Source organism: Melospiza melodia, chromosome 6, assembly GCF_035770615.1.
Source record: "Melospiza melodia melodia isolate bMelMel2 chromosome 6, bMelMel2.pri, whole genome shotgun sequence".
In the NCBI taxonomy this organism is placed as follows: domain Eukaryota; kingdom Metazoa; phylum Chordata; class Aves; order Passeriformes; family Passerellidae; genus Melospiza; species Melospiza melodia.
In genome coordinates, this window is record NC_086199.1 from 11,071,974 (window position 1) to 11,093,207 (window position 21,234).

At 45.9% G+C, this 21,234-nt stretch overlaps 1 long non-coding RNA gene across 1 annotated transcript; it reads left to right on the forward strand.

Annotated features, from left to right (window-relative positions):
• Positions 1–7,261: 7,261 nt before the first annotated feature.
• Positions 7,262–16,203, forward strand: LOC134420127 (uncharacterized). Its single transcript, XR_010028251.1, has 2 exons — positions 7,262–7,807; positions 11,417–16,203. It is a non-coding gene; the product is annotated as an uncharacterized LOC134420127 (long non-coding RNA).
• The last annotated feature ends 5,031 nt before the right edge of the window (positions 16,204–21,234 follow it).

Sequence of the window (21,234 nt, forward strand, 5' to 3'; positions counted from 1 at the left end):
AAACAACTAATAAACACCGGAGAACGAGAAAAAACCTGAAGCCTCTTCTCGTCCTTTGAAGCGCGGGCTGTCCAAGGCCACCCCGGGCCTTTCCAGGTCATTAAAACAGCTGAGAAACCGACAATGGTTCTGTTAAATTGCCTAAAGTCTGTGTTTGCTGGAGATTCAAATGCTCACTTTACCCAGTAGGAGAAAGAAATAAGAGGGGAGGACAAAGAGGAAAGCCAAGCCAAGGGAACAAAAGCTGGGTAACACTTTTTGCAGTTCGCCAGACCCAGACTTTGAGCAGCATCAACAGACTTTCTGAGGCACCACATGATCCCAGAAGGACTTCTCTGTCTGTAAGGCTTGTGACTGTACAATCTGACTGTACAATTTGACTGTGTGATCTTACTCTGTCAATGAAAGGGACAGACCACTGCCTGCACTTGTGTTCCTGCTGCTGTCACCAGGGCAGCCACTGAGTCCCCCATTCCAAACAAGATCTCCAGCCTCAGCATGTCCCTTTCTCTGTATTTTAAAACTGCTGTTTATATGATTACTGTTGCCACTGGCACTTCAGTTTGATGTGAAATTAAATGCTTGGTCTGGTACTGAACCGTGATTTTCAGGTTTTTATTAAAATTAATAAAGACTGAGTAAAAACAGAAGAAAAGTTTGAAGTTTGAAAGTCTGAAATTTTTAGAAAAACAGGGAACTGTTCAGCTTTTCTTAGCTTTACCTTTCAGCTGCTTCAATGTCATTAAATTTTGCATTTTTTTGTGGAGGAAACCCAGCCACTCCAGTAATGAGTTGTAAAGCTCAGAAAAATAAACAAGAAGAGTTTCACTTAGCTTTTATCTTTTGCCAAATCAGATGTGCCTTTTGCCTGAAGTGCAGTTACATTATGGCAGAGATGCCCATTGAAGGAGGATTTTCTCATAACACCCATGGCCACTGCCATCACTTATGTCCTCAGACAGGGTTCATTCCACTCACCGGGGATCACCTTGCTTTCAGTTTTGCCCTGTCCTGGATTTTGCCTTCCCCCATCAAAGGCAAAGCCCTGCTTGCACAATGGTTCCTTTTGCAGCAAGGGCAAGCAGCATGGGCAGCAGACCAGCTCCCCTGTGCTGCAGGACAGCTGCAGAGGTGGGGGGATCCCCCCAAAGAGGGGACACATGACTCCACCAGAGTGATTCCCCCCACCGTGGCTCTGGAGTCCTGCCCTGGGGGCTGGAATGTGCAGGAGCACACCATGCTCACATCCCTCACCTCACAGCACTTGCTGTGCCTTCCCCATGCAGGAGACAAGCAGAAAGGTGATGCTTTGACTTTTTGGGGTCACTCCTGACTTACACCGCCACCACAGCTGATTTAGAGATTGCCACAGGAGTGGCACTTGCCTTTGGTTCCACAGGATTACTTGGGTGGTGACAAGAGGCAGCATTTGGGTCTGTATTATGGTGTCATCATTTTGATAAAAGATTTTTGCTTAACAGACATTTTCCCCCTCTCTGCTGGGTGCAAACCTCACACAGAACCAAAATCTGTCCAGAAGGGCATTAAAATGCAAAACTATTTCTGCTTCACATAAGGACCCTTTCCATTGGCACCTCTGATAGACCCCAAGGGTAATTCTCATTCCATTTTACAAAACCCCTCATTACAGTAAGGGGAAGAGAGGCAGGGGGACGTTTCAAGTGATGTGGAAGCTGTTAAACATTTTCATCAGGTCTGTCAGAAATTCACATCAAGAATACAAAGTTGCAAAAAAACCCCACACACACACACCAAAGAATTCCTGCAATTGATTTTCCAGGCCAAAAAGAACTGCTCTGCACATGCCCAGCCATCAGCTATGAGCAGAGCCTGCGCTGCCAAGGCAGTTTCTTCAATCATACCCAGGTTCCTGTGCCTGTAGTACTGCTGTACAAACTGGGGAAGAAGAGCTGCTGAGCCCTCTAGACATGATTTCACCCATGTTACTGGAATTATAGAGGGTCAATATTGCAGAAAGAAGGAAACAAATGAGAAACCTGCCTGCTCCCTGGTCTTAGCTGTGCCCAGCAGCAGAGATGGTCCCACCACAGCCATGTCTCCATGGTCGGGGCTGTTCAAGGTGTGTGTTTCTCTCCTGGCTGTGTGCTCTGGGCATGGCAGATGCACACAGGGGCTCAGCATCCTGAGCAATGCACACCAGCATAGTTCAACAGCAGTGGCTCCAAAGGGAGAGTGAAAAATGTTATTGCTCAGTAATTAAAACAGTTCTCACCTGGCACACAGCTGGGACATGGAGCAAGGGAGGCTGCAGCCAAGGTTTAGCTTCCTTGGGGTGCAGCTGTGAAGGGAGAGCATCCCATCACAAAATGGCTTTCTGAGCCCAGTGTTGGGGCTGCAGACCCAGGCACAGCCAGTGGCCACAGCCAGCCCTGCAGCAGAAACCCCCAGGGAAGGCCTGGAAATAGGAGACAGCTCTGTGGACAAGCTCTGCTCAATGTGCACAGCATGGATGTAACCCAATACATCCAACTGCTCACACCTTCCTCCTGTTCCTTTGTTCTTTTATTGGTCACCATGGACCTTGGTCTTTTTCTTGCTCTGGGTTTTCCTCTCAGTGTAACCAAGCACACAGCTATCCTGAAACCCTTTTCTTCTCTTCCTGGAGAAGAGACATATTAAAGCACAGGTTTTCCTCCCTCAGTTCAACTCACCTCTCTACTTTTCACAGATGCTATTTCCCTTAACCTTATACTTCTGCTGAAAAAGTCCCTCAAAATAACTAATCCTCCTGCCTTCCTTCTCTGCCTCCCACCTCTTGTTTCCCCATCCCTGCTCCTCTCCTGTTTCTGGTTTCTTCCCTTTCATCTGGTTTCTCTCCACCAGCTGGTCTCTACATACACACAGCTCTCCCCTCCCTTCCCAGTCTCTCTTCACCCTATTAGCATTTTTTCACTTGTGCTAATTAGGCCCTCGGTTAACATCTTTTCTGCCTCCCTTCCCATGACTTCCTAGCCCCCCTGTCCTGTCATTTTCCCTTCCAGGGCTGCCTTTAATGCCCTCCTGGGATGCAGAGGCTGCTCAGTGCATACAGAGGTCTGTGTGGGCTCTGGAAACCCCTTGCTCAGAAAGTTGCCCAGTCTGCAGCCCTACACTGCTGCTCTGCACAGCTCAGCACCAGCAAGGAGCCACTGTGGTGATGATCACCCCAACCAGGGCTCCCTCCCTTAATTAAGAGAGGTCAGATAATTACCAGCAGGTCAGGCCAGTGCCAGCTCTGAGCACAGCCAGGCTGGGTGCCCTCCTCCCCCAGAGTCCCCAGCTCCACATGAAAACTCCTCCACTGCAGCCCCAAACCACGACCAGCACTGGTCCAGGAAGGGCTGGGCACCTCTCCCTGTCTGGGGAACAGGGGAGCTTTCACCTCAGAGCTGGAGTCCCTGAGACCTGCCCTCCGGGACATGTTACAGCAGCAGCATGACTTATAAACAGAGCCTTGCTCAGCATCCTGGTGGCACATTCCCAAGCCTCCAAATAGCACAGGTCACTGACAAATTGTATGATTCAGATGCCAAGCCCTTGGTATCTGGGATGGTTCTAGTTAAGAATTGGAGAAAGGAAGGCTTGTGGCTTCTGAGGAGTCCAGCCCATTGCTGGGAGAGGTCAGAGGGGTTTTGGTCTGTGTGTGCTTTTGTCAAGGCTGGACTGGGAGAAAGCTGCTTCTCCCAAAAATGCCTTTGAACTGCTTTTCCCAAGGGTGTTTTTCTGAGCATGGGATCCTCAGGCAAAGAGTTCTGCAGCTGCCAGAAAACAAAATGCCTGCAAAGAAAACCAGTCCAGCTCAGTGTATTTTGTTTCACATCACTGTCATTCTTCCTCCTGATCATCACTGTTTGCCAGAGCAACCAAAGCCCTACTACTGGACTAGACCCTGTGCTGAACACGGGAAGATTAACTCTCTGGTACAAGGGGAATAATCTAGACAATCAGCTCCTGATTGGAAATCATTTAGAACAAAAAAAGTAGATTTTTTTAAATGCTGAAAACATCGAGCTGTCAATTATCTGGCAGTAGCAGTGTGGCTCATACACATAATCACCTGAGGACACCGAAAGGGAACACAAACACTGGGTTTTGACCAGCACTGCTTGTGGCACTTTCCAGGCTTGACACTTTCCAGGCTGTCCTAAAGGCTGCAGGGAAGAGCAGGTATCCTCTTACAGGAGTAACTGAGGGTGTTGAGACACAAACACACGGCAAACTCTACCCAAGCATCACCCAAAGCCCACAGAGAACAGCCCTGGCAGAAAGATTTCCCCCAGGTCATCACAGCCCCTCCTCAAACCACAAGGAGCCCACAGGGAGCCAGTGGGACCAAAACCCAGGGAAGGGCTCTGCTGAACACCCATGGGAGCTGGCACAGGAACGCTGCTGTCCCTCCCCAGCCCTGCAGGGCCTTTCCAAGGAGAAGGAGCCACCGCAGCTGCATCTCTGCACTGCAGCTCTCCCCGCTTGGAGGAGCACCCGTTTGGGATGAGTCTGACCCCACATGAACCCTCTCCCTCCTTCCCCTGCCAACTGCGAATGCGTCACTGAGGGATATTGCCAGAGCCAGCCCCGGTGAGAAGTCGAGTGCTTTTTATTGCAAAACGGATGAAAATGAGGCAGTCTGCACACCAAACTGTATCCAAAAGTATTTTGACAGGGAGGAAGTTATTCCCATTTTTTGTATCTAACAGATTTTATTTTATATTAAACTAAAAATTTCAGTTTATTTTGAACTTTCTTTCTCTCTCTCCCCCCCTTGGATTTAGAAGCTGTGTTAGCAAATGCCACAATGCAGCAGCAGTGCCATAAGCTCCCAAACAGCCTCCTTGCTGACCTCAAGCACAGGCAGTGAATGAAGGACTCCTTTAAATTGCTCTCTGTTTTTCCCTTTGCCTCCCACTCTCTACTCCCCAGGACACAGCTTCCCCTGGGTCTGCTGAGCAAACACAATCCATCTCCTCTTCCACAAATACTGAACTCCTCATTCTGACAGGGACAGATCCTCCAGGCTTGGGCTGCACCCCTTCAGCTGCCTCTGGGTTTGTGAGGGCTGAGGATCACACCAGCTCCTCCCCAGGTCAGGCTCAGTGATCTGTGCCCCAGCAAAGCTTTGCCTGGGCTGGGTTACCCAGCACATTGGCAGTCCCCTGGGATCTGCCTGCCCCCCTAAAATATTGCTCCTTTGCAGTATTTGCCAGCTGCAGGGTGGAACAGGCCTTGCTCACTCCAGCCATGGCATCACCCTCACCAGGAGTGAACACCAGCAGCTCCCCACAGTCCAGAACTGGTCCTGGTCAGGTCCAAGCACAGGGGGCCTGGATTCCCCTGAGCACTGCAGCTGGCTGGGAGCTACGTGCCAGGGCCATGCCAGCTGGGGGAAGATGGGTAATTTCCAATGAACCATGAGGCTGGAGCAGCCCTGACAAACTCTATCTGATCCTGCATCAAGCCAGCCCATAGAGTTTACCTGTCAGAATGTTTTAAGCCCCTGTGGATGTGTGTAGTAGGAGTCCTTGTAAAATCTATGTATTGTATAAGTGGCCTTGCCCCAGTCCTAGTTGTTCTAAATGGGCTACAGCTGTGAAGTCCTTAACTGGGCAGCAGCTGTGGCTCATGAAGGCAACTGGGATAAAAGGGGGTGGGCTTTCTGGTCAGGGAGAGCCTTGGAGGAGTTCTGATGAAGCAGTGGGAACAACACTGCTGAGAAGAACTGCTCATAAGGTACAGGATTCTAGAAATAATATAGCAGCTACATGAATACAATAGATGTGCAGCAGGAGCTCCTGCTGTACCATTGCTCTGTAGCAAGGGGGTTGTGACAGCAGTGATCCAGGCTCCAGGAGCAGCTATTCACTGCTCTGGCAAGCCAAGCTCCTGGTGCTGGGGTTAGAAAAATCTGCATCACGGCACAAAGCAAAAAGCAGCAGCATATTTTAACTCTGCTTGTTAATAAACAGTAGCAGCAACCCTGTCCAGCCAAAAAGGGAGAATTCTAAGGCAGCAACAAGCTCCAGATAGGATGAACAGCACATATTCTGGAGATGAGGTGCAAGAGGATGCAGTAGAGACCAGACCAGCAGTGCTTTCCTGCTAACAGCAGTGATTCATCCAAGAGAGCTAACCAAGTAAAGTTTTCCCAGACAAACAGGGCAAAGTTTGTTTCTGTAAGTCATTCTAAAACAGTTGGCTTTTAGTTTTCCATTAAGCACCAGCCATTTCCTTGTCCATTCTTTCCAGGAAAACCTTTAGAAAGGTTGAAGGGGAAGAAGGAGGGATGACAAGAGAAGGCTGTTCAAGAATGCCTGCAAGTTAATAAAAAGACAGCATGGAATGCTCTTCTGTGACAAAATGGGAGCATCTGATTTTCTAAAGATTCCACATCACTTTCTTACTTTATTGATTTTTAAGAGGTTTGGGTATATTCCCATTTGGCCAGATTTCCAGACAGCTGTAGTGTGAGTTTTACACACCCTCTCCCTGAGCCAGGCCTGAACTTACCCCCAGCTCTGCATGGAAATTGCTCTCAGGGAGACACAGGAAAGGCACAGCTTCCCTTCCCATCCCTGCCCTCAGGGCTGGTGAGGGGCTGGCAGCACTTTCAGAGCTCCAAGGGCCAGAGCTGACCTTGGGCAGGCGTCACCCAGAAGGGTTTAAGGGACGGAAGCTCCAAAGCTCAGCTCAGCAATACAAGATCCAGGCATCATAAGACAACCTATCCCAGCCCTGGTGAAAAAAGGACAAACCCTGGCCACCCCACCACCAGTCCTACAGTGGAAGTGAACATTTAAAAGTGCTTGCTTGCAGCACCCTAAATAGAAAAAAATATATATTTGCCCCCATCATAGGCTTTGCTTTGTGAAGGGAAGGAAATGGGTTTTCAGGGGCTTTTTATACCTTTGTGAACTTCCACTACAAAACAAAAGGAGGATACAAGAGCCCTGTTTCCACCATCAGCAATAAAATGTTACACAGCTATGAAGCCGAACCTGAGATTATAAAGTAAAACTCAGTTGAAATTTAGTACTTTTGCCTTAGGTCAAGAAGTTGCATTTTTAGTGGAACCTTAATTACTTCTGTTGAGATCCATAAAATCAGAGGGTTTTGAGAAAGTGGTAAAGAAGACAGGCCTCAGACAGCAGATTTGTGAACAGTGCTAATGCAGCAGAAAAAGTTTTCTAAGCTGTAGAGCAGATGTGAGAAATAGAATAACATAGAAGAATAATAGAATAACAATAAGCCTCTGTGATTTGCCCTTTATAGGTTGCAACAAGTTTATTTAATGTATATCTTTAGAAGGTTAATATGAATGAGTCTCTGGGCTTTGTCTCTCATAAACGAGCCATTGTGTTAAAGAATAAGTCTCTATTGTGTTAACTACAGTTACGTGTGTTTCATACGATTGGATAGAATTATTGTCAATATGTTGTTGCTCTATGTGGGATTGGCTGAAACTTGGACTGAGATGGCTTTATGCTATGCTGTAATGTGACGTTTTCTTGGCATTCCATTTGAATCAGGGAGCTGTTCACATCTGTTCTCTCCATTGTCCTAACAATGTACTGATGTTTGAAATAAACAGCTCACGGCACTGATTTTGGGTGTCCTGTCCCTGTTCGTGGCTGTATATAATGTGCTGATGGCAAAATGGTGCCTATCCTCTGTGAGGAAGATAACTAGACTAGGATAAAAAAGAAAATTGTGGAAAAACCCGGCTGTCGGAGACCCAGGTGTTAATCAGGAGAAATATTTAATCCCCTCATCATTTGCATCTTCTGTGTTTGTAAGTAATTTTTTCTCGGGGCTCCTGGGTTACGGAAATGGGAAGTCATTTATCTAAAACAGAATGGGACATTTTTTACCAGCTTGAGAAAATTTACAGGATAAAGGACGTTCAGATATCTCAAAAACTGAACCTAAAGATTTACTCATTTGGGTGAAAGCGAACACTCAAAATATAAATATACAGTCTGCTTTTACCTTTGATTTTTGGGATCAAATAAGCTGGAAAATCTATAATTTGTTCCCTCTCAAAAAAGATGAGAGTCTAAGTAGACTTATCCCTACCTCCAGGGCTTTGCTGGAGTGTTTCAAACAAACTGACAGTAACCAAGACAGTTCTGAACCACAAAACAAAATATCTAGCTCAGACTCTTTAAATCCAAGTAAAATTGAGCCTGCGTCCCTCTCGGGGAACTTTTCGGGTATGGGTCGGGATGATTCCCTCCCTCCTGATTCGTCCGGTGCCTCTCCCAGAAATGCTGGCTGTGTCCCGTCCTCCGGAAACTGGGAACCAGAGCGGCTTTCAGATTGGGTCGGATCGTCTGTTTCCCCCAAGTCTCTCTGTGTCCCTGTGGCAGAAAATAATCTCTCTAGCACCCCTCCGGGAAATGATTAACTCTTTCCATGCCGGGAAAAGTGTTTGGGATTTTTGTTGTGTTCCGGGAATGTAAGAGTTCGTGAAATTTGTTTGGGGGCGGGTGCAAGCCACGCGGAGGGGGGAGATGTGAATTTGCACAGGTTTTGTGATAAAGGAATTATGTGTTCTGAAATTGTAAAAGCAGTGGCAGCCGAAACTGGTTTAGTCTGCTGTGTCTGGCCGGGGGGCTGCGGGGGTCGCTTCTGTCACTCTTTTCCCTTTTCGGGAAGGCAACCCCTCGGATTCGGTTCAAGTGGGTAGGGTGCGTTGTGATTCGAGGAGTTCTTTTTTGGTAAATTGTTCAAATAAGCCTCTGCCAGGTTTTTCTGTTGTTCGCCAGCCTTTTGATGTATAGGATGAAATAGCAGTGAGTGGGGCTCGTCCACAGGACAGGGCAGGGGGGAGGACAAATGCGGCAGGCAGCAGCCAAGAACTGAGCCAAACTAGGGGGACTCTGCCCGGGCAGAGGCTTGAGGAAAGAGCAGGAGATTTTCGAAGGGTTTCTGGGGAGAAACAAGCTGAGATTTTGAAGAATTCGAAATCTATTTCTTTTGCTGTTGAGAGAAGGGATAGGGTGTTAAATTCTCAGTCTGATATTGGCTGTTCTCCAGCTGAACCTTCGCAGGCAAAGGGACTTTGTGAAACATGCCATTATTCTTTAGAGATTCTCAAAAGTACAAACCCAAGGTTGCTTTCCCAGGGGAGTTCGAATCTTGGCTTTCCTCCAGGGTCCAGAGAACACGCCCTTGGCTCGGCCCCTTTTGGCAGGGCTTCGGAGGGGGCGTGTTGTTTGGCTGAGCCCTCCTCTGTCCCTCATGGCAGGGCTCCAAGGGGGGCGTGTTGTTTGGATGTCTCTGCCAAAAATTCGGGGGCGTGTTCTTCTGTCCGTATTGGCAGAGTTCCCAGGAAACTTTGTTGCTACAGCAACATCCCTGCCAAGAATTCGGACACTGGCAGGGTTCTCGGAACAGCTGCTGTCAGTGAAACTGTCAGCTCCAGTTCTGACTTCCCATTAAGGTTGCCTAATTGGTCTTACCTTAACCAAAAATTAGAAAAAGATTTAGACTCAAAGAAACAACTCCTTGCATTACCTGTAAGATATGGTCATAACGATCGTAACCCACAATACGAAAGACTCACCATGACATAAAGGCATTACGTCAAGCTTTGAAAGAAAGTGGGTTCTCTTCTCCCTGTTTTAACAATGTGCTGAAAAGTACATTTAATTCTTATGATTTAGTCCCTGCTGACTGTCGAAATGTGGCTTCTCTGGTTTTAACCAATTCACAGTACCTACTATGGGAATTACAATGGAAAAAACTTCTTAATAAGTTGGTTGAAAAATATGCAGATACTGATGATGCAGATTTAGATGTTGTTCAATTAGCAGGTGATGCACCTTACCATAGAGCAGAAAATCAAGCAGTAGACTTGCCTTGCTCTGTGTTAGCAGACATTAAAGATGCTGCTAGGAAGGCTTTGTTTTCAGTAGAGCCAGCTAGCACACATGTAAATTCTTATCTGCTGATTAAACAAGGGGAAGCAGAATCCTATGGTTCGTTTTTGGATAGATTAACTCAAGCAGTTGAAAGGCAATATCCAGATGAACAGGCTCGTTCCTATATTGTTCAAAACCTTGCTTTTGTAAATGCTAATGATGAATGAAGAAAAATTATTTTAACTTTGCCTGATCAGCCTCCAGCTGTCACGCAAATGCTAACAGCTTGCAGCAGACTTATGGGTCCACAAAATCTTGCGAATTTACAGGTCAATGCTTTAGGGAAAACATTGGAAGATAATTTGACACAATGAATGCATAAAATTGAAAAGCTTTTAGAAAAACAAGGAAAAAAATGGGAAAATTCTGTTAGCACTGTGCAGTTGGACTCTGACAAAAGGCCTCATTGCTTTGCTTGTTGTAAACCTGGTCGTGTTAAAAAAGGATTGTCTTGTGTAAACATTCCAACCAAAACAACTTTCTATCTGTCCTAAGATATGGTTGTCATGATGTATATGATTTGCTAATATATTTTTGTACAAGTTTTGTCCTCAGTTCACAGAAGTTTCCAAGATCCAAGATTCTACACTACATGGATGATTTGCTCATCGCAGCTTCAACCCAAACAGAGATGCAGCGAACCCGTGCTAGTGTTGGGACTGAAATCCAGAGTGCTGGACTTGGCATTTCTATGACAAAAATCCAAGGCTGCAAAATCAACTCTTCAAAGACGACAAGCTCATTGCTGCATTCTGGACACATCTTTTTTGCAGTTTTAGGACAGAAGATGCAACTTTGTGGTCTCATTTTTCAGTGGGACCCTTCTGAGCTAGATCCTTTGTTGATAATAGAGTGGATTTTTCCTCCCTACAGGTTTCCAAAGACTATTTTCACAGTTTTAGAAATGGTTGCACACATTGTCATTAAGGCCAGAACCAGATTGCTAACTTTAGCAGGCCAAGAATTTTCAGTTATCTGTTTACCATTGAAAAAGATTACCTCCATTGGGCAATGCAAAATTCTGATGATTTACAATATGCATTCTTGGGTTTCCCAGGAATTTGGTCTATTCACTACCCAACTCACAAACTATTGCAGGCAAAATTGAGTTTCAGAGAAAAACCTAAATTAAGTGAAGAACCTTTAAATGCAGTGACCCTCTTCACTGATGGCTCTAGTAAAAGTCACAAATCAGTCGTAACTTGGTTGAATCAAAAAACTACTACTTGGGAGTCCGACATTGAAGTAGTAGAAGGGTGTACTCAAATTGTTGAACTTGCTGCTGTGGTTCGGCATTTCAGCTTTTCCCTCAACCTTTTAATTTATTCACAGATTCTGCTTATGTTGCTAATGTGGTTAAGAGATTAGAAAGGTCAATTTTAAAGAATGTTAGTAATGAAACTATATAATTGGCTTTCATGTCTTTTTACGACTTTGCAATATAGAACTAATCCATATTTTGTTTCTCACATCAGGGCTCATTCTTCACTTCCTGGATGTTTAGTGGAAGGAAACACAAGAGCGGCCAAACTAACAACGGTTATTTCAAACACTTCGCCAAACATTTTGAACAAGCAAAATTCAGTCATGCTTTTTTCCACCAAAACACACAAACACTTCTGTGAATGTTTCAAATCTCTAAAAGTCAAGCTAAAGGTATCATCAATACCTGCCCTGTCAGCTTGTGCAATCTCCTGTTTCTACAGGAGTTGTCAACCCGCGAAGTTTGCAAAGTCTACAGTTTTGGCAAACAGACATCATTAAATACCCTTCCTTTGGTAAATTTAAAAATATTCATGTCTCAGTGGGCACGTTCTCTGGTGCAATTTTTGCTTCTCTTCACACAGATGAAACAGGCAATCATGCCCGTCATAATTTTCTGCAAGCCTTTGCTTAATTGGGTGTACCCCAAGAAGTAAAAACTGACAATGGTCCCGCACATGTATCTCAAAAATTGGCAAGGTTTCTAAATGAAAGGGGTGTTTGTCACATCTTTAGCATTCCTAACTCTCCCACAAGCCAAGGAGATCTTGAAAGGGCACATAAAGCATTAAAACGCATTTTAGATCAACAGAGGAGGAGTTGAGATCACACCACAGATGAGGATGAACAAGGCTTTGCATGTTACTATTTTCTAAACAGTTCGTGTACAGACCCTGATCCACACACCTTTAGGAAATTTTAAAATAACACAAAGGAAAAACTGCAAGAAATTCCTCCTGTTTTCTAAATAAAACCTGAATCTGAACAAATTGAAGGTCCTTTTCAACTAATAACCTGGGTAAAAAGGGCATGCTTCTGTCGTTATAGGTGCTGGAATTAAGTGGGCCCCTACCAAAATGATGAAACAATATTGCAGCCCAGAACGAGCTGAGGAGTCCAGAACTAAGACAGCAAGTACACAGTTTCTTTCTGGGACGAGAAAAGGAATCTTGGGAACTTGAAAAGAAAGGCTTACAAAGACACTGGAAAGGACATACGATCAAAGGAACTGCAATTAAAAATCAAAAAAAAAGCAGAAAATAGGCCGTTTTAGTGACTTCACAAACAAGGCTGTGAGGAAGTCAGCTGCATTGCAGAGCACCAAAACATGGCAAAACTAACCTCACAGATGTTTCAAAAGCAGGGGAAAAAGTCAAGGAGGAAGACACAACTTAGGGGGGAAGATATGAGGGACATAGCACAGATCCTTAAAAAAAAACAAAAAAAGAAAACAAATCTTTCCCAAAGTCAAAGCCATCAAAAGGCACGGCATGCCATCAAGGGCAGGGACATGCACCAAACATTCCTCTATTTGTGCCCATTGAAATCGCAAGATTCCTTTTCCCTTCCCGAAAGGAAATTTCATTTCCTTTCGGGAAGAGAAAAGGAATCTTGTGAATCCCAAAAGAAAGGCTCACAAACACTCTGGAAAGGAGATAGGTTCAAATGAAATGCAATTGAAAAAACCAGAAAATCGAGAATTTTAGTGTCTTCAAAAACTAGGCTGTGAGGACATCAGCTGCATTGCAGAGGACCAAAACATGGCAAAACTGAGCTCACGGATGTTGCAAAAGCAGGGGAAAAAGTCAAGGAGGAAGACACAACTTAGGGGTAAGATATGAGGGACATGGCATGGACACTTCATAAAAAAAAAAAAAAAAAAAGGAAAAATCTTTCCCAAAGTCAAAGCCATCAAAATGCAGGCAGGCCATATGCCATCAAGTGCAGGTACATGCAGCAAAGCTTGCCAAAATTGATCCCCACTGAAGGCCAAACAGAAAAGAAGGACTTACAAACACGTTGGAATGGAGATACCATGAAAGGAACTGCAATTGGAGGAGAAAAATACAAAATTTGGGAAATTCAGTGACTCTAAGAAAATGGGGTGGGATTATATCAGGTGCAGTGCAAAGGACCAAAACATGCCAAAACTAAGCTCACAGATGTTACAAAAGCAGGGGAAAAACTCAAGGAGGAAGACAAAATATGGAGGGGGAGATATGAGGGACATGGCATGGACAATTCATAAAAAAAACCAAAAAAAGAAAAAATCTTTCCCAAAGTCAAAGCCATCAAAAGGCATGGCATGCCATCAAGGGCAGGGACATGCACCAAACATTCCTCTATTGGTGCCCATTGAAATCACAAGGTTTCCTTTCCCTTCCTGAAAGGTAGGCTGAACAAGGCTTTTGATGTTTTTAATTTTCTAAACAGTTCGGTTGCAGAACCTTATCCACCAATCTTTGGGCGGTTTTCAAATAACCCACAGGCAAAACTGAATGAAGATCCTTCTGTTTTAATTAGAATTTCTGAATCTGGACAAATTGAAGGTAGTTTTTGATTTATAACCTGCGGCAAAGTGTATGGTTCTGTCTCTACCGGTGCTGGAATTAAATGGGTCCCTGCCAAAACATCAAACCATATCACATCCCAGTACATGTTGATGAGTCCAGAGCCGAGGAAGCAAGTACGCAGATGTGAGCCGAGCAGAGGGATTCCGGGTCACGCCTGACATTCCTTGTGCCTGACGTTCTTTTTGCATCGGTGGAACCTGCAAACTCTGATTTTGCGTTAATGTTATTTATGAGCGTGTCGATGTATGTTAAATGTTTGTTTAACAGAGCTGAGTTTAGGCAAAAGTTTAGGTTTTCGTTTTTGTGGAGAACAAAATTTAAAAATTGATATATATGTAAGGATTCTGCCAAAACTTAGCTAATGAAAATGATGGAGCAATTGCAAGTTTTATGTTGGTATTGGTGGATTTTAATTGTTTTTTGTCATGCAGATTTGCCTGTGGAACTACCAAAAACAAATGTTTGGGTGACGTTAGCCAAGGCAGCCGGCTCGGATACTATATGTTTGTCTAATTCGAAACCAGAAAAACCTTTTTCAACCTGTCTGGTTGGTGTGCCAGTAAAAGAGTCGCCTTTGGTCAAAAAACAATCCAATGATAAGCCAGGTGAAATTGACAATGGAAACAATCCCTCATTGAATTGGAACGTTTGGTCCAAAAAACTTCCCAGGGCAGCATCTGAACCCCAAGAATTAGAAATCCTTGGCTCTTTAACAATGGATTTTTGCTTTACCTTCATAGCTAGTGCATGGCAAAAAGGTGATCCTCCAAAGTACAATGCTACTCCTCATTATTTTGCATACAGAAATTTGAGTTTTTGGTGTAATTTTTCAAATAGTTGGGATGTACTTTCTGAGGCTGACCAATATCCACGGCAATTGCCGAAGGGGCATTGGTTCATTTGTGGAGACAGAGCTTGGCAAGGCATTCCAGCACACCTTGAAGGTGGCCCTTGTAGCATTGGGATGCTCAGTACAATTGCACCCACTGCTAACGCGGTCATGAAAAATAAACAAAGGAGAACAAGAGCTGTTTCTCATTATGAGGAGAACTGTCAGAGTGATTTCAGGCCTTGGAAAGCGGCAAGAAGGGTTTCAGCAGGTATATTTTTACCCCAATTGGCTTCAGCAGTGGCACTGAAACAATTAGATTGAGTTGGATGCTGGCTGAGCAAACAAGCTAATGCCACATCCTCTGCAATTAGTGATATGTTAACCGACGTTTACAGTGTTAGACATGATACCCTACAAAATAGAGCAGCAATTGATTTTCTTTTACTGGCACAAGGGCATGGTTGTGAAGAATTTGAAGGATTGTGTTGTATGAATTTGTCTGATCATTCAGAATCCATTCACAAAAGCATACAAAAACTGAAAGATTTGACAGCTCAAATTAAAGAAGATGGTGGTTCCTGGCTGGATGATTTGTTTCAAGAATGGAGCTTTGCACCTTGGCTAAGGCAACTTTACAAATAGGTCTTTATGTATTGGGTGTTCTGGTAGTGATATTGATAGTAATGCCCTGCATACTTCAGTGTGTGCGGTGAATGATGAATAAAATGGTCCAAGAAGTTTTTGTCATACAAGAGAGAGAGTTAGGAAGTAGAAGCACAGAGAGTGTTTGAAATCTCATGGAAATGCTAGGCGACGGTGCAGAAATGGAGGAGGGTTTTGAATTAAGACCCTGGAATCGACAAGAGTTTTTCGAACAATGACTTGTAACTATTGTCAGACGTGATTCATATCTCTTTCACTGACTGGGCCTTCACAGAATCAAGTTGCTGTGCTGTAACATAGCAATGCTTAGGATCAGCAAGAATAGGCCTCCAGCAGATAGTAAGCAGAAATTTTATAGTAGGGCCATGAAACGCAAGTAGTAAATGACATGAGTATGGAGGTTTCTTTTTGGGTCAACAGAGAGGGGGAGTTGTTGGGATCCATAAAATTAGAGGGTTTTGAGAAAGTGGTAAAAAAGACAGGCCTCAGACAGCAGATTTGTGAACAGTGCTAATGCAGCAGAAAAAGTTTTCTAAGCTGTAGAGCAGATGTGAGAAATAGAACAATAAGCCTCTGTGATTTGCCCTTTATAGGTTGCAACAAGTTTATTTAATGTATATCTTTAGAAGGTTAATATGAATGAGTCTCTGGGCTTTGTCTCTCATAAACGAGCCATTGTGTTAAAGAATAAGTCTCTATTGTGTTAACTACAGTTACGTGTGTTTCATATGATTGGATAGAATTATTGTCAATATGTTGTTGCTCTATGTGGGATTGGCTGAAACTTGGACTGAGATGGCTTTATGCTATGCTGTAACGTTACATTTCCTTGGCATTCCATTTGAATCAGGGAGCTGTTCACATCTGCTGTCTCCATTGTCCTAACAATGTACTGATACTGATGTTTGAAATAAACAGCTCACGGCACTGATTTTGGGTGTCCTGTCCCTGTTTGTGGCTGTATATAATCTGCCGACGGCAAAAACTTCTTCTAGCTGTAGGTCTTAAATAAGCCTGTCTGTCAAAAGCTCACAGATTGGGTTGAAGTGGAAATTTCTGTGTAACCAAATTTGGAGCAGATGAAATTAAAGAAAAATAAACCACAAAAGAAAAACAAAATGACATGATGTACTGAGCTGGAATTAATTTTGCTTTCTTGACAGCCTTCTGGAAGGGGTCACCAAGTCCCACAGGCCCAAGCCCAAGGTGTTTGGCAGGAGGAGAGGATAGCCACAACAGTGTTAGTGCAGTGCAAACAGCTACCAAAAGCTGAAGAAAGCCTAGAATAACTAAAGTCAAATTTCATTAGGTCACTCCTCAGTACAGCTGCATTTTATCATCTCCCAAGGTCAGTTTTCATGCGTGGGAGTGTCAGAGTCAGCAATTCACATTTTTTATTGACATGCCACCTTGCAGCAGGTTCCATGCTAAATTTAACAGGTACAATTTCCAGCAGGGCAGGCGGCTGCTGTGGTGTTGTCTCCCCCATGGGGAGCCTGTAGTCCTGGCTGTGCCTACTCCAGAAGCCAGCTCAGGGCAGAGCCAGGGCCACCCTAGGCTCAAGAGCTTTTTGGCCACCAAGAGCCATGGTAAGGTCCCACAGCCCCTCCAGCATGGCTCATGCTGCTCCAGAGCCTTCCCTGGGGACAATGACCAGCCCAGCATGGGCAGCCGAAAGCAGGGTGGGCAGAGCAGCAAGAATGCCAAGAGTCACTGTTGGGGCATTAGTCTGCTGACAAAGCACATCCCCCTGAACCTTCTAAGAAGGCTTGGCCTTAAACCCCAAATCCACATTTAGAGTAGGTCTAGACTCCCTCAGGTCATCTTCTTCCTCTCTTTTTCGCTAAAGACAAGGAATGTGTTGTTCAGCCACTGTAGCAGTTGGATCAGCATTTGGCCTGGAGGAGAATGACCCTCTGCAGAGGAAGGGCCACGGGAGCAATCAGCTTGGATCCAACAACCCATATCCAAAGGTGTGTGCACTTCATAGCTACACCTCACAGCTGCTGGCCAGCTGCCACAGCTGCTTGCCAACGCTGACCACACTTCTGGCAAAGCCTGGAGCTTTTCCTCAGTGAAGGAACCCAGCCACCCACCCCTCCCCAGCCAGCTCTCTACCCCACACTCAGTCTGGTCACTGGTCTGCAGCTTTCCCTTGCCTCCACTTCAGTCTGGGCCCACTCCTGCTCGTTCTGTTGTGCCTGATCATGTGTGAGGAAGCACAGATAATCATATAACCACCACATTCAAAAAACAAAAATGAAAAAAAGAAACTCAGGACTCCCAGGAGAAGCCACACTGCATCACACACTGTCTCAAAACAGAGTGATATTATAACAAACCTTACCCGGACCAGGAAAGGAAACTGATCCCCTATTATCTTCAATATATTGAATAAATACAATCTCCCAGACCCTATGAAAACAAAGGGCTCCCTGCACCCACCTCCCCCCACCCCAGGGAGTACAGACAATTTGCGACAGCCTCACCTCCCACCACGCTGGCCTTTGCTCCAAGCACAGAACAATCATCCCTGACATCTCCTCAAGGCGATGTGTCCAGGGCAGGCTCCTCCGCCCGCAGCAGGAACGTGCTCGTACGTGTCATCCCTCCCCCGCCCACGCCTTGGCTTTGCCATCTCAGCAGTGCCCGGCAGTCCCTGGGGCTTTACCCCCTTTTCGGTGGCATTCACTGACTGTCAGGCCCGTCCCGTCTCTGCCCTGGGCTGGCAGCGAACAGGAGATGCTCAGGCCCCAGCACTGGGGTCCCGTTCAGGGGTGACCGAGCCCTCACTCGGCCCCCGGCCGGGCCATCGCACCCCGAGGTGCAGCCGCGCCGCTCCCGGCCCCCACACAGATCACATTGCCCTCTAGTGGAGCTGGAGACACAAAAAGCCTTCAGCAGCGGCTGCGAGGACTGGGGAAATTAACATTAAAAAAAAAAAAAAATCCAGCCGATCAGCCCCCAGCCAGGCTCCTCCCTGGCATGCGGAGGCGCTCTCTGGGTCTCTGGGAACAGCCGGGCCCAGCAGCGGGGCCCACAGCGCGGGGCCGCGGGAGGCCGAAGCCCCCGGCCGTGCAGTGAAAAATACACAGCCAAGTGCTCGCTGCCCTGAAAAGCAGCGAGCCATGGTGCAGCTCCCAGCCATCCCACAGGACAAAGCCAGGACACTCCACAAAGCGTTTGGTTCCCCTCACACTCAGGGCTGGAGTCTCGGCTATCAAAGGCTGCTGCACTTCGGGTGAAAAAGCAGCAGGAGATGTCCCTCTGCCCAGGAGGGATTTTAAGCTGGCAGTTACTGAACTCTAAAGTGCAGGTGCTTTTTGAGAGGGGAATACTCCAACTATTTAGCCGGGGTGGTGGGTTCAAAGCGATGGGAACAAAGCAATGGCTCCAAGCTGCCCCAGCCTCCCAGCCTGCCACGGCATTACTGAGGAGAGAGGGATGGATTATCCCCCTTAGAACAGGATTTCAGAGCATCTTGCAGGACCTGTGAACTATCAGGACAGCAGTTCATCCCTTCCAAAGGAGGGCAGCACAGCGGGGAGGTGGCAAAGAGGCCATGGTTCAGTCCTCGGGCACAGGCACCCACAAAGCCTGCGGGAGGCTGGAGCAGCCCTTTTTCCCAGCAGTGATTTCAGCGTGAATCCTTATCAGCTCCTACAGGACAGAGCCACAAGAGAAGTTTCCCAGGAAGACACAAAAATCCAAGAGGCATCACTAACTGCTATGAAAACTGCCCAACTTCCCAAGGGGTTGGTTTTCCTTGGCAACCTGACTTCAAATCCAGTAAGGGAGGATCAGTGCAAGACCTGGCCTGCTCATTACATCAGCTCCAAGGAACAAGCAAGACTCTTGACTGGGCTCGATAGAAAACCAGCACAAATGAGAGGAGAATTGAACTTTCAAACCACTCCTCCACCTAAAAATAGTTAAAGGTAAAAAAATGGCTATTTTTGGTTTACAGGTCAGCACAGACAGTCCTGCACCTCTACTCCATAGAAGCATTCACCTACCCCAGGATGCCAACAGTCACACCGGGAGCTCGAGGCCACTCTGGGCCAGAATATTGTCCCAGTTATCCTTGGAAAGATGGCCCAACCATACTACTTTGGGCCTCTTGCAGCCCCTCCTCAAGTGCTATCCAGCAACTTGTGTCTAAAGTTTCTGTTGCTCTGTGGTTTGCAGGGTTGGACAGCTGCCACTGCATGACTGCACCGCCGCCGAGTCATCCAGCTGGAGCATTTGCTGAGGAGAAGCTCATCCAGGCTCGGATGCTGCAGGGACTGTGTCACTCTTGGACACTCACAAACCCACTCCCAATAAAGGCATCCTCCACACTCTTCCTGGGGTGATTCTGGGCACCACCAGCCACTAGGCAAGGAAAGGTTTGTGGGTGGGAGCATGTGGATCCTCATGTCTCCCGGCAGCATCACCTGGTTGGGATACAGGTCACACTGCTGCACCCCAGCACGGCATGAAGGCAGGGACCCATATACAAAGCAAAGTCTTCTCCCTCTCTTGATGCACCTCAACCAGGAAGGTTCATACCCTCCCCTTAGCTGACAGCCCTCCATGAAGGAGTTTCACTAACAATCAATGAGAGTCAGGCACATAGCTGCTTTTTGGGTTTCTCTGTCTGTATTCCTTGCATCCATGATTCAGGTATAAAAGCCATGCAGATGAGATCCTGGTGCATTTTCTATTTGAGACCAAGCAAGAAAGAAAAGGAAAAGGAGGTCAGTGCACAAGAGGTTCTTTTCCTCCAAGCCCGGGTCAGTGGGTAACACCCAGTCCCTGGTGAGAGAAGAATCATGGAGGCAAACAGCACTCAGGTTTCCCCTGAAAACTAGGGTCAGATGCTGTGCAAGACACTGGACTGAAATGCACAATGCCCTTTAGCTGGGCAGTGGGATGCAGCTGATCACTCACCTTTGGTGAGGATATACTCTTGGGCTCTACAGGACATTTCACATGCCTCTCACACACAGGCCCATTAGTCAGATCTTTCTCTTCCCCACTCTTTCAGTTTTATTCCTATCCTTTACTCACACATCCACCCAGATCCTCCCATCACCCAGCAAACACCCACCCAGCAATAGCTTGTTTCAGTCACACGATGGTCCCCACTGCTGGGCCAGAACTGCTCTTGCTGAGTGAGGGGGAAAGCAAAGAACCTTCTTCCCCCTCAGGCAAGTCCATCCAGGGGAGGAACAGCACCAACCTCTCCCCATCTGCACCCTTCCTCCCCCAGTCCTTTCTTTCCAACTCCTTCACTTAACTCAGGTCAGAGCTGCTGTGCTCTGCATGCTCCTCCATTGCCCAGGGCCGAACACATTGAAAAATTACTATATTTTACAACATATGCAAATAATAAAGGATAAATAATCCCTGATCTGCTCAGCCATTCTGCTAGAGCCAAATGAGGACAGAACTTACCTTCAAAAGTCCTGAGACACAGCATCTCAAGCGCAAGATTTTTAAAAGTCCTGAATAGACAGAGATGAAATTCAGCAGATTTATGTTTTTTGGGACATTGAATCTAAATTTGGAAGCAGGCAGTTGCCTTCCTGTTAGCCCTTAGCTATCCACTTTCCCAGAAGTAGCTGCCTGTGTTTCCAAGACATTTGGCAACTTCTCTACCTCTCACGTCATAACAACTTCCATTGGTTTTTGTAAAAGGGCTTTAAATAAAAGGAAAACACCATAGAAAGGTAGAGCATCCCCTTTGATATGGGTTTCAGAGGACATGATCGTTTACTCACCTCACAGGCTGAGAAGAACAGAGGTTTTAGTTCTAAGTGCACTTTCAGTGAAAAAAAATGCACTTTCAATGAAAAAGTTTCAAACAATTTTTTTTTCATTATGACTGATGACAAATTCCATATGCATTCAACTGGTGCCAAGTTAGGTCTTCTAAGCCTCTGACAGAGCCTTATTTAATATGATCATTAGTTACAAA